Raw genomic sequence first — 10,105 nt, forward strand, 5'->3', positions numbered from 1 at the left:
GCTGGGAAAGCCTATTCTTGAGTTGTCTCTCTCAGCAAGCCCTGTGGAGAGGTGTCTGTCCCTGAGGGAGACCACGGTCCCAGGTAGGTGGCATCTGTCCCCATGCAAGAGTATGCCACCACCACAGACATCACGTCCTGCTCTCACCTGTCAGCCTCCAACTTAGCTGAAATTGCAGAACTAGAGGAAAAATCCACTCAACCCTCCTGATGCACACAGAACCACTTCATTTTGTCTTTCTTCTAAAATTTTTGCGTAAACCATGAGCTTCAGAGTTACTTAAACTCACTGAGCTTGCTTTTCAATTGCAAACTCGTGACTATCTCATGGAGCCTGGGTGAGAGTAAGAGACTGTACAAGAAGTTCTCAGAATGTCCCTGACTTACAGGGGAGCTGAACAGTACTGGCCATCACTGTACTGATGCAGACATGCCACCTCTCCACACTGGGCCCTCCCAGGACCCATCAGGTCCAGGGCCACAAAACTTTCCCAGAATTTTCAGATCCCTCCCAGAGTACCTAAGTATGAACCACAACTCAGGAAGCCCCCTAACTATAAAGAGCATATGCTGGAGTCAGTACCAGCGGCCCCGGATTACCTGAAGACCCAGCTGACCTACAGAGCTCTATGAACTATGGTGTACTGAATTTCATCCCACAAAGGCAGTTTTATGCTCCCAGGATAAACTTTTGGAATGTCTATGCAAAGTTTTTTAAAAAACATATTTTTAGTTGTAGATGGTCACAATACCTTTAATTAATTAATTTATTTATTTATTTATTTATATGTGGTACTGAGGATCAAACCCAGTGCCTCACATGTGCTAGGCAAGTGCTCTATTTACTGAGCTACAGGCCCAGCCCCTCTGTGCATAATTTTTTTTTTCTGTGCATACTTTTTTAAAAGTTAAATATATGACTCATACAAACATAGAATGAACACATATCAAAGATTTATTAACTCATTAATGGCAAAACAGGTAAGATGGTAAAACTGGTTCAAAGAACATTTTGGAAACCACGTATTTATAGGCATTTAAAAAGGAAGGTTAGAATAAAATTGCTAGGTTAGAAATAAAACTGGTGAAAGTCCTTTAAGGCAGTACAATTTTAAACATTAGGGTTATCTTCCCCACCCCCCAAAAAACCCCAGAAATTATTTGCATCTCTAGTTGGGGTAGTGGGGGAAGTTGGATGGTGTTAAGGGTCATGCAGAAAAATAAAATATGGAAGAGAATCAAATAGATATTTATACACCCATATTCACACCAGCATAACTCACAACAACCAAAAGGTGGAAGTGATCCAAGTATCCATCAGTGGATGGAAGGATGAACATTCAATCAATTATTATTCAGCCTTAGATAATTCTAAAACAAGCTACAACATGGGTGAACCTTACCCTAAGGACATTATACTGAGTGAAATAAACCAGTCCTAACAAGACAGATACTCTGATTGCCTTTACGTAAGATGCCCAGAGTAGTAGTCAAATTCATAGAGACAGACAACAGAATGGTGTTTGCCTGGGGCTGGGAGGAGGAAAGAATAGGGAGTTGTTATTTAATGTGTACAGAGGTTCCGTTTTGCAAGATTTTATAAAAGACCTCCAAAGATTGGTTGCACAACAGTGGGAATGTATTTTACACTGTTCCCTTAAAAACAGCTAAGGTGAGGCTGGGGTGCATCTCAATGGCATAAGCGAACTTACCAAGTGTGTGTGGGTTCAATCCCCAACACAGAAAAAGAAGGAGGAGGAGGAGGAGGAGGAGGAGGAGGAGGAGAAATGCTAAGGTGTTAAATTTGTGTTACTGTATTGTTTACCACAATTTTTTAAAAAACTAAATCATGAAATGAGTTTGGTGATTTTATGCAGGTTGGTTTGAAAAGGCCTTACTAAGATATGAGGAAGGGCCCTGTGGATGTCTAAGAAAAGAGAGACTGAGGGTCGTGTTGGTAGATGCAGGTGTGTGTAAGAACTGTGGTGTCTCTCTCTCTCTCTCTCTCTCTCTCTCTCACACACACACACACACACACACACACCCTCTTATAGGTCACACACACACACACACACACACACACACACACACACACACACACACACACACACACACACACACACACACACACACACACACACACACACCCTCTTATTGGTTCCACCTGAGTCCAGACACCCTCTTTTGCGCTCTCAGGGCCAAACCACCCCTCAGAAACCAAAAGCTGGATGTGGCGCCCTCTGGTGGAATAATGTGAAAACCGCCACACCCTATTAATTCAAATCTCCCGGGTGCGATCCAGGGAACGCGGAGTCTTAACTACCGGTTCAGGTCCCCTCTTTTCCACATAAGGAAACTAGAGTGCCAAAAAGAGGTAGGACTCACCTGAGGTTACAGTGAGTGGGCAGCTAGAACCTCACTTGTTGGCTACCGGGCTAATGCCCCTTGGTGTGATCCCAGCGGCTGACAGACAGACTTATCATCTTCCCATTGGCCAGGCCAGGAGCCCTGGAGACAGGCCCAGCGCGTTGCCGCCGCACTGTCCTCCCTCCAGCCCCAAAGCCTTTGCGAAAGTGGGTAGCGAACAGCACAGATGACTGCTGCATCCCACCCGTCCCTGGAGGCTGCAGGGTTGGAGGTACCATTAGGGAGGGGGTGTAAGGTGGGAAGCCAGCCCAGCTCTACCTGGACGCCCCCTCCAGAGACCACACCACATGCTGCTGCCATTGGCATCTCAGCACAGTTCACCAGCTACTTAACTACCTCAATTGCCTCTTTCTCCTTCATGAACCAGTTTCTTCGGGTAGGGGGATCTGTCTTGCTGTTTTCCAGTCACCATGGTTTATAATTGGAAGAGTCATGAACAGCAGGTTCAATTACAGCTTTGCTACCTGTGTGTGTCACCTTGGCAAATTTCTACACTACTGTGAGCCACTAATTTTTCATCTATACAATGTGGCACAGCTTGCCTCGGTTGTTCTGAGCACTGGAGTCCACCTTGAAGCATTTATCCACAACTTATACATGTTAAGACATAAGGTACAGAAGATGCAAGGGAACTCTTCTCTGAGGAGGTGAGATCTCTGCAGGGCTTTGAAGACGGTGTAGGAGTTTGTCAGTTCGTGTCGTGTGGCCGAGGAGAACATTCCACGTGTCAAGGCCTGGAACAGCATGGTGAGGGAGCCACAAGTACTTGGTTCTGTGGAAGCATAGGGTATAGCGGTGGTCCAAGTCAACTTAGGAGCTAGAACATTATCTTCTAGAATTAACTCCCTGTGTGATTCCAAATTAGGGTTGGCCACAGGATAAGTAGTGAGATCTGGAAGGCAGAAATGAAGCTTCTGCCAATGTGCCCTACAGACCCATGGGATGCCAGGTGTTGATGCAGTTTGCACAAACTATCACTGCTCTGCTGGTCAGCACTGCCCACCAGAGCACTCCAGACCCTCCTTCAGATGCTGTGAATCCCAGGCCAGGTGACCAACTCCTGCAGGTCCCCACTGAGGTGGGAGGTGAGGGTGAAAGACTGAATCCCACACTGTCCTCATGGCTTCTAGTTCCTGCTTGCTCTCTCAGCTTTTCTTTATAGTAGCCAACCCTACTGGATCCAGGGACCCAGCCTAATCCAAGCTTCTTTGTCAGCTCCCTACAGCCAGTTCTTACCACATCCCACTCGAGGTGGTCAAACCCAAATAGATAGAGAAAGGGGTGCAGGTGAGGGGGGAACAGCTCAGTCTGGGCCTAATCACAAAGTGCTTTGGGAAGGTTGCTTCCACTTGGTTCCCCTCCAACTCTTATGGAGTCACCCCCACTCTTGAATTGTGTAAGATGAAGTCATTCCTTATTTTAGGGGGTCTACAAAGGTAAGAACTTCGCCACATGAAGTTTGCTGTCAAGAACTGTGATGCCAGATACTTGAGTCCCTAAGGCTTGGGAGTGGGAGGAACAGCCATGTGCTCACCCCTCTGTTCCTGTGCACACCTGGGTCCTCCTAGCACTCAGCTACATCATCCTCATTCTGCTAAGGAAAGTAAGGCTCAGAACCTCAGGAGGAGACTTAACCCAAGGACACAGCTGCTATGTAGAGGGGCCCAGACTCGAGTCTGGGATTCTGCTGTCCTGCAGGTGAGGGGTTGAATTCTAGCCGGTAAGCACAGCCCACAAGTCACTTCAGAACAGAAAGCCAGGAGGAAATAAACTCAGCTCCTAGGGCAGGGCCACAGAGAGACTTCCTCTCACACATCCCCAAACCCAGCCCTTCCCTGCTGTCCAGGACCAACCCCGCATTCCTGAGCACACCATGGAGGAAGAACCTTGGTGATAACAGCCCCCTACCCTGGCCTCAGTGACTCTGGGGCCACAGATCTTGAGAAAACGACCATGCCACTTGATTGTGCCCTGGAGGCCTCACCCTGGGGTCAGGAGTGTGCCTGGCAGAGGGATTTCCAGCCACCCGCATGTTGGAGTCAGCACTTTCTTCATCCGAGAGAATCAGTGGTTAAGTTTTTGGGAATTTTCTTGTTGAACCATCATTCTTAAAAATGAAATGAAACCTATTAAAAACAAACCTAATACATCGATCAGACTCATCACTTTCTAATTATTTTACTACTAATCCCTGCTCTTTAGGTCCTGGCATCTGCGTGGCAGAATGACAGGATGATGTCCTGTGCTTTTAAGTCACAGTTCAGTGACATCACACTGGCAGATTGAAATGGGTAATGGGAGTACTTATACCACAGACCCCAGTTAGAAACTATAAATCAGGCTCCACATATTGGTTTGTTGATCTTCTAGGCTTAAGAATGGGGTGGAGACAATGTTAATAATATGGATTGAATCTAGAAGTTTCCTTTTTAGAGCCATTACATTGCGAACAGCACAAAATTTGAGGACAGGGGTTGGGAGGCAGAAGGGCTAGGAGACACAAGAGCAGATACCTGGGAATAGGGAGCAAGGAATCAGATGCTTTTGGCCACGAGGAACACAGTAAGTCCAATTTGGCAGAAAAGTGGCCTAGAGTCAGATTGTGGGGTCGGTGTAGTCCAGGCTGGACCAGGTCCTGCCTCTCTATTTTATTTTATTCTTTTTCACCAAACTTCTTTGGTGAGCTCTGGTTGATTGCAAAATCATTCTGTGCCATGAATTGCCAAGTTACCTTCTCAGCCCTCAGTCCTCCTTCAGCTTCTGAGTTGGTGCACCCCGTGCATAGACTGAGGATGCGAGGACCCTGGTCATTGCTCTGTGGGTGTCAGTCACAGTTACTTTGGAACAGCTTGGGTGGCCAACATCCTAGCCTGGGGCACCTGTAGGAATGCTGGGGGTTGCTCTGTATGGAGGTGGACCAGGCATCTCCCTGCCCCTGGCTCTCCTGACAAACTCCAATCCAGCCCCCTCACTGACCCATTATGTGGTCCTCTACAGCCACCTGGTGGGCCAGAGGGGAGTGCAGCAATAGTTCAATAGACCCCAGGATTCTGGTGCTAGAGGGAAATGAGTCCAAGAAACAGCAGGGTCCAGATTCATTCCTCTGGGCTTGCTCAAGGTCTTGGTGTATTTATCTATCCTGGCTGAGGGATGGGATTGGAATGAAACCTGCCCTTTCTATCGCTTTGCTCCTCAAATTACTACTGTGATAAAATTACTTAGGCAGAGATGGAATACCAGGCAGGAGCCCTGGGACATAAGTGGGTATTCTGTGAACCCCATCGCACATTCTAGAAGCCCCTCTTCAGCACAGTGACTCCCACTGGGTTCTGGAGGTCCCATCCTATCTGCTGTGAGGGTGGTTTTTCTCTTGATCTGGGACACCCAAGACTCCATTCTGCATCAGAAGCAAGGCACAGCTGCCTGGGGAGCTGCCAACAGGTTGCAGGGGTGTCGACATTGGCCCAGAGCTGCCTTAAGTGGATACGGACTAAGGACGCCCAGCAGCCCCCAGATGGGAAAATGGTCTGTGCACCCTTAGGCCTATGCTTCCCTGAATCAAAACCCAAACCACAATCAATGCCATGATCACAAGGTCAAGGTCACAAGCTGCTGCAAAAAAAGCACATGGCCATGTGAACAGTAGTCCCACATACTTCTGGCTGCATGCCACAGCTGGGTACAGCGCCGGCCCTGGCACTCCAAGGACTGCACCTCCACCAAGGACTGCACCTCCACCTGCGAGATCAAATGGCCCTCCCAGCCATCAGCCCCAGGGACCCCATCCTCCTCCCTGCCCCACGACTCACTGCCACTCCCCAATCTCTAAACCACAAAGAGAGTCTGTTCCTGAAGACAAAGAAGCCCACCCACAATGAAATAAATAAATAAGGTGGAAAGAGAAGTCTTTGAAATGGAATCTTAACTTTGTCCTAAAAGAGCTAACTATTAAAAGAAGACTAGCCATTTAATACCTTTTAATAAGTGGTGGAAATCTGAAGGTCTTTGGGGGATAAATGGAGTGTTCGGGTTCTTTACTTCAGTGATGGTCTTTTGGTCAGTCAACAAGCAGTGTTAATTCTGTTTTAGAAGCTGGGGAGAAGGCAGAGCACAAAACAGAGAAAATCCCTGCCCTTCTGCAATTTACATTCAAGGGGAGGAAATAAAGTTATCAAGTAAAATATATAGCTTTATTAGCTCATGATGTGTGCTAAGGAGAAAAATAAGTAGATAAAGAAGTTCCAGAGTGTTGCATTTTAGAGAGGGCGACCAAGAAAGGCCTCGAGAAGGAGCACTTTAGTATAGATTTGAGGGAGGTGAGAGGGCAAGACAAACAGAGGTGGAAAAGCCTTCTGAGCCCGGAGGGTCAAATGCAGGAACATATTGACCTGTTCCAGGAATAGTGAGGAAGCCAGGGAGGCAGAGGAAAGGAAACCGGAAAAGGAGAGATAACCCAGGGCAGGGTGGAAAATTCTACGTGATGCTTTGAAGTGACTCTAAGGATACTGGTTTGCTTCCGCCTCAAGTGAAATGGGACCATGGTAGGGTGCTGAGCAGAGGAGGAACAGGATGTAGCTTTTGTTTTAACAGGATTGCTGCTGCATTGAGAAGGGACCAAAGGGTGACACTTATGTTACCTTTGACCTTTGCCTCTCTTTTTTTCCATATTCAGTCAGAGAACACATTCTGCTCATTCTGCTTCCAAATTATTTAATCTCCTACTCTAAAGCAGGCCCTTAAAGGAAACTTCCTGATCAAATTCAGGAGACCCTTATTTTAAATTTCACATGAATATGCATTACAAATTTAATGCATATTCATGCAAAATTTTTCAAACATCTAGAAAAGTTGAAAAAAAGGGAAAGATAATCACCTATCACCTCAATTCCTGCAGAGAATCACTGTGATCCTTGGGCCTTTTTCCTTTCAGATTGTGTGGATTCCATTTCTATATCCTGCCTCTTTCGTGTAACATTATATTGTAAACTATGTCCTCATCATTAAGAATTCTTTGGGGAAAAAAATGTAATGTATTATGCTATCTAATACACAATCAAAATTGGTTTTCTTTTTTCTTTTTTTTTCTCCTGCAGTGCTGAGGATGGAGCTCAGGGCCTCAATATGCCAAGCAAGTTCTCTACCACTGAGCTATATTCTCAGCCCTAAAAATTTTTAATGCAAAATGCTTTATTTCTCTTGCTGAATATCAGGTGTGTTTTGATTTTTTTTTTTTTTTTTTTTTCCTTCTTGCCATTTTAACTTGGGTTGCAGTTGAGATCTTCGTTATTAAACCCTAAACCTTTTTAATGGTGTTAACAACAGCACTACAAAAACAGGCCTTATATCCTGTGTTTTCCATTCAGACCCTGACACTGGGCTCCCCGGGGCCTCTTCCTGTGTCTCCAGGATGAAGCTCAATGGCATTAGCATGGTATTCCAGGGACTTGGCAAGCCTGCTTCTAACTTTTGCCCCACCCTAGCTCCTGTCCTGACACAGACTGTCCTCCAAATATAGCTTTTCCGTCTCCTTGACTACATCCGGTGCCTGTGATGCCTGATACCACATCCCTTCCTGTGAGTCCTCTCCCAGAGCACATGGCTTGCTGCTTTGTGTGGCCCCTAGTACTTTTTACAGCATTTCCCTTAAACGGCAATGCATCCTCTCTCTTCCCTGCTGCTCTGTGAGTGCCATGTGGGTGAGCACCATGTTGGTGTGCTTGCTTCCTGACCCATTACACCAGAGTGCCTGGCACACTCGTGTAACACCAGCCTTTGGGAAGAGAATGGTCACTAACTGGCCAGAAACTTGGAAAAGCCACAGAAACCTGCTTATCATGTGTCAGCAGCACCACCTCCTGGACACAACAATCACGGCAGGCACGGGAGTCTGACCGTGTCACCATGTCCCCTTTAGAACCAGCCATCACCTTCTTGACCTGGGTCATTGCAGCAACCTCCCAACTGGTCCTCCTCGTCTCCCCAACCCTTATTCAGCAGCTGCAAAGGACCCAGGAGCACGCTGAAATCAAATCACCACTCCTCGCTGCGAGAAACCTTCCAGATGATGAAAACCTAAGGACCTGAGAGTGTCTGGGTCTGTTCAGGCCCTGGCTACCTCTCGGATCTCATTTCCTACCCATCGTTCCCTTATTCACTTCATTCCAACCACGACATCCCTGATCACACACCCAGAATACCCCACCTTGGGCCTTTGCCCTGGATGCACCCCTGGTCTCCATGTGGCTTACCCTGGCACTTGGGCTGGGATGCCACCTCCTCAGAGAGGACTTTGCAGAAGAACCCAATGTGTAATGTGGTCAGACGCCTGAAGAAGCAATGCCTGTCATCTCCTATCCTTGAATACACTTTAGCTAAGTGTGCAGCCATTGCTCTTATTTTAATTCTCTTTTCATTCATTGTCTGGCTCCTCCCACTCAAATGCAAGCTCTGGGCGGGCAGCCACTGCATGTGCTTTGATCAATGCACACAGAGACTCCTGAGGAGTCTACATACACAGCAAGTGTCGCTGCGGTGCATTTAAGAGACCCACATGGTGCCCAACTAAAGCCTCGAGTGGGCAGCTGGAGGCCTGTCCACAACCATGCAAGTGAGTTTGGAAGCAGATGGTTCAGCGCCAGCTGACCACTTGAAAGCAATCTCATGGGAAACCCTGAGCCAGAAGCAGCCAGCTAAGTGGCTCCTAGATTCCTGACCCTCAGAGCCTATGGCACAACAAATGTTTGAGGAGAATTGGCTGCACAGTAATAGAGGACTACTACGGTCAGCATCCCACTCCCCACAGGAAGTCTTCCTGCACTGCTAGGGCTCATCTCTCCAGGTAGCTCTGCGGAGCTCATGTTCCTCAACTTGATGACTGCAAGGGAGGATGTGAGGAGCCCTGAGGCCAGACCTTTCTGAGCACCGACAGTATAAAGAACACGGGCTTCAGCTTTGGACTGTTCTGGATGGAAGCTTGGTGCCAGTGATGAGAATCAATCAGGGGCAAGTCCCCTTTCCCCAGATGTTGAAGATCAAACACCTGAGAAACGCCAAGGCAAAGGTAGAACGCAAGTTTTATTTAAAAGATAGAACAGAAATAGACTTCTCTGCAGAGAAGGGGCCCCAGAGCTGGGTGTCCTAAGAAGTGGGGTGTCCGGCCCCTTTTATACATTTTAGATATCCTTTGTTCTCATGCTCTCTCCTCCCCCGCCCTGCCTCTCTCCTCCCTGCATCCTGTGTACCTGACTAGGTGGGCCAAAGGGGGAGCAATCCTCATGGGAAAGGAAGGGAGCAGCCCAGGGGCATTCACTCATTAACAACTCCTTACAGGGAGGAACAATCGTCCCCTGGAGGCAGGTCACCTTGGCAACAGGTGGAGGAGGGGGACGTATCCTGAAGGTATTAATGTGTTGTCTCCTCCTGAATCAGCCCCCATCTTTCTGACCCAATCATTCATTGCCTACACTGACTGCCTTTTTGTCACTTCCCCGGCCCCCGCCTCAAGCTCATGGTCTTCCTCCATTTTCTATTGCTATAACCAAATACCACAAATGGGATAATTTGTAAAGAATAAAGGTTTATTTAGGTCATGGTTCTAGAAATCCAAGGTAAAGGAGGCACCTGGTGAGGGCCTTCATGCTGATGGGACTCCCTTCAGTATCTCAAGTAGCCCAGGGCCT

The sequence above is a fragment of the Sciurus vulgaris genome (genome assembly GCF_902686455.1).
Source record: "Sciurus vulgaris genome assembly, chromosome: 15".
In the NCBI taxonomy this organism is placed as follows: domain Eukaryota; kingdom Metazoa; phylum Chordata; class Mammalia; order Rodentia; family Sciuridae; genus Sciurus; species Sciurus vulgaris.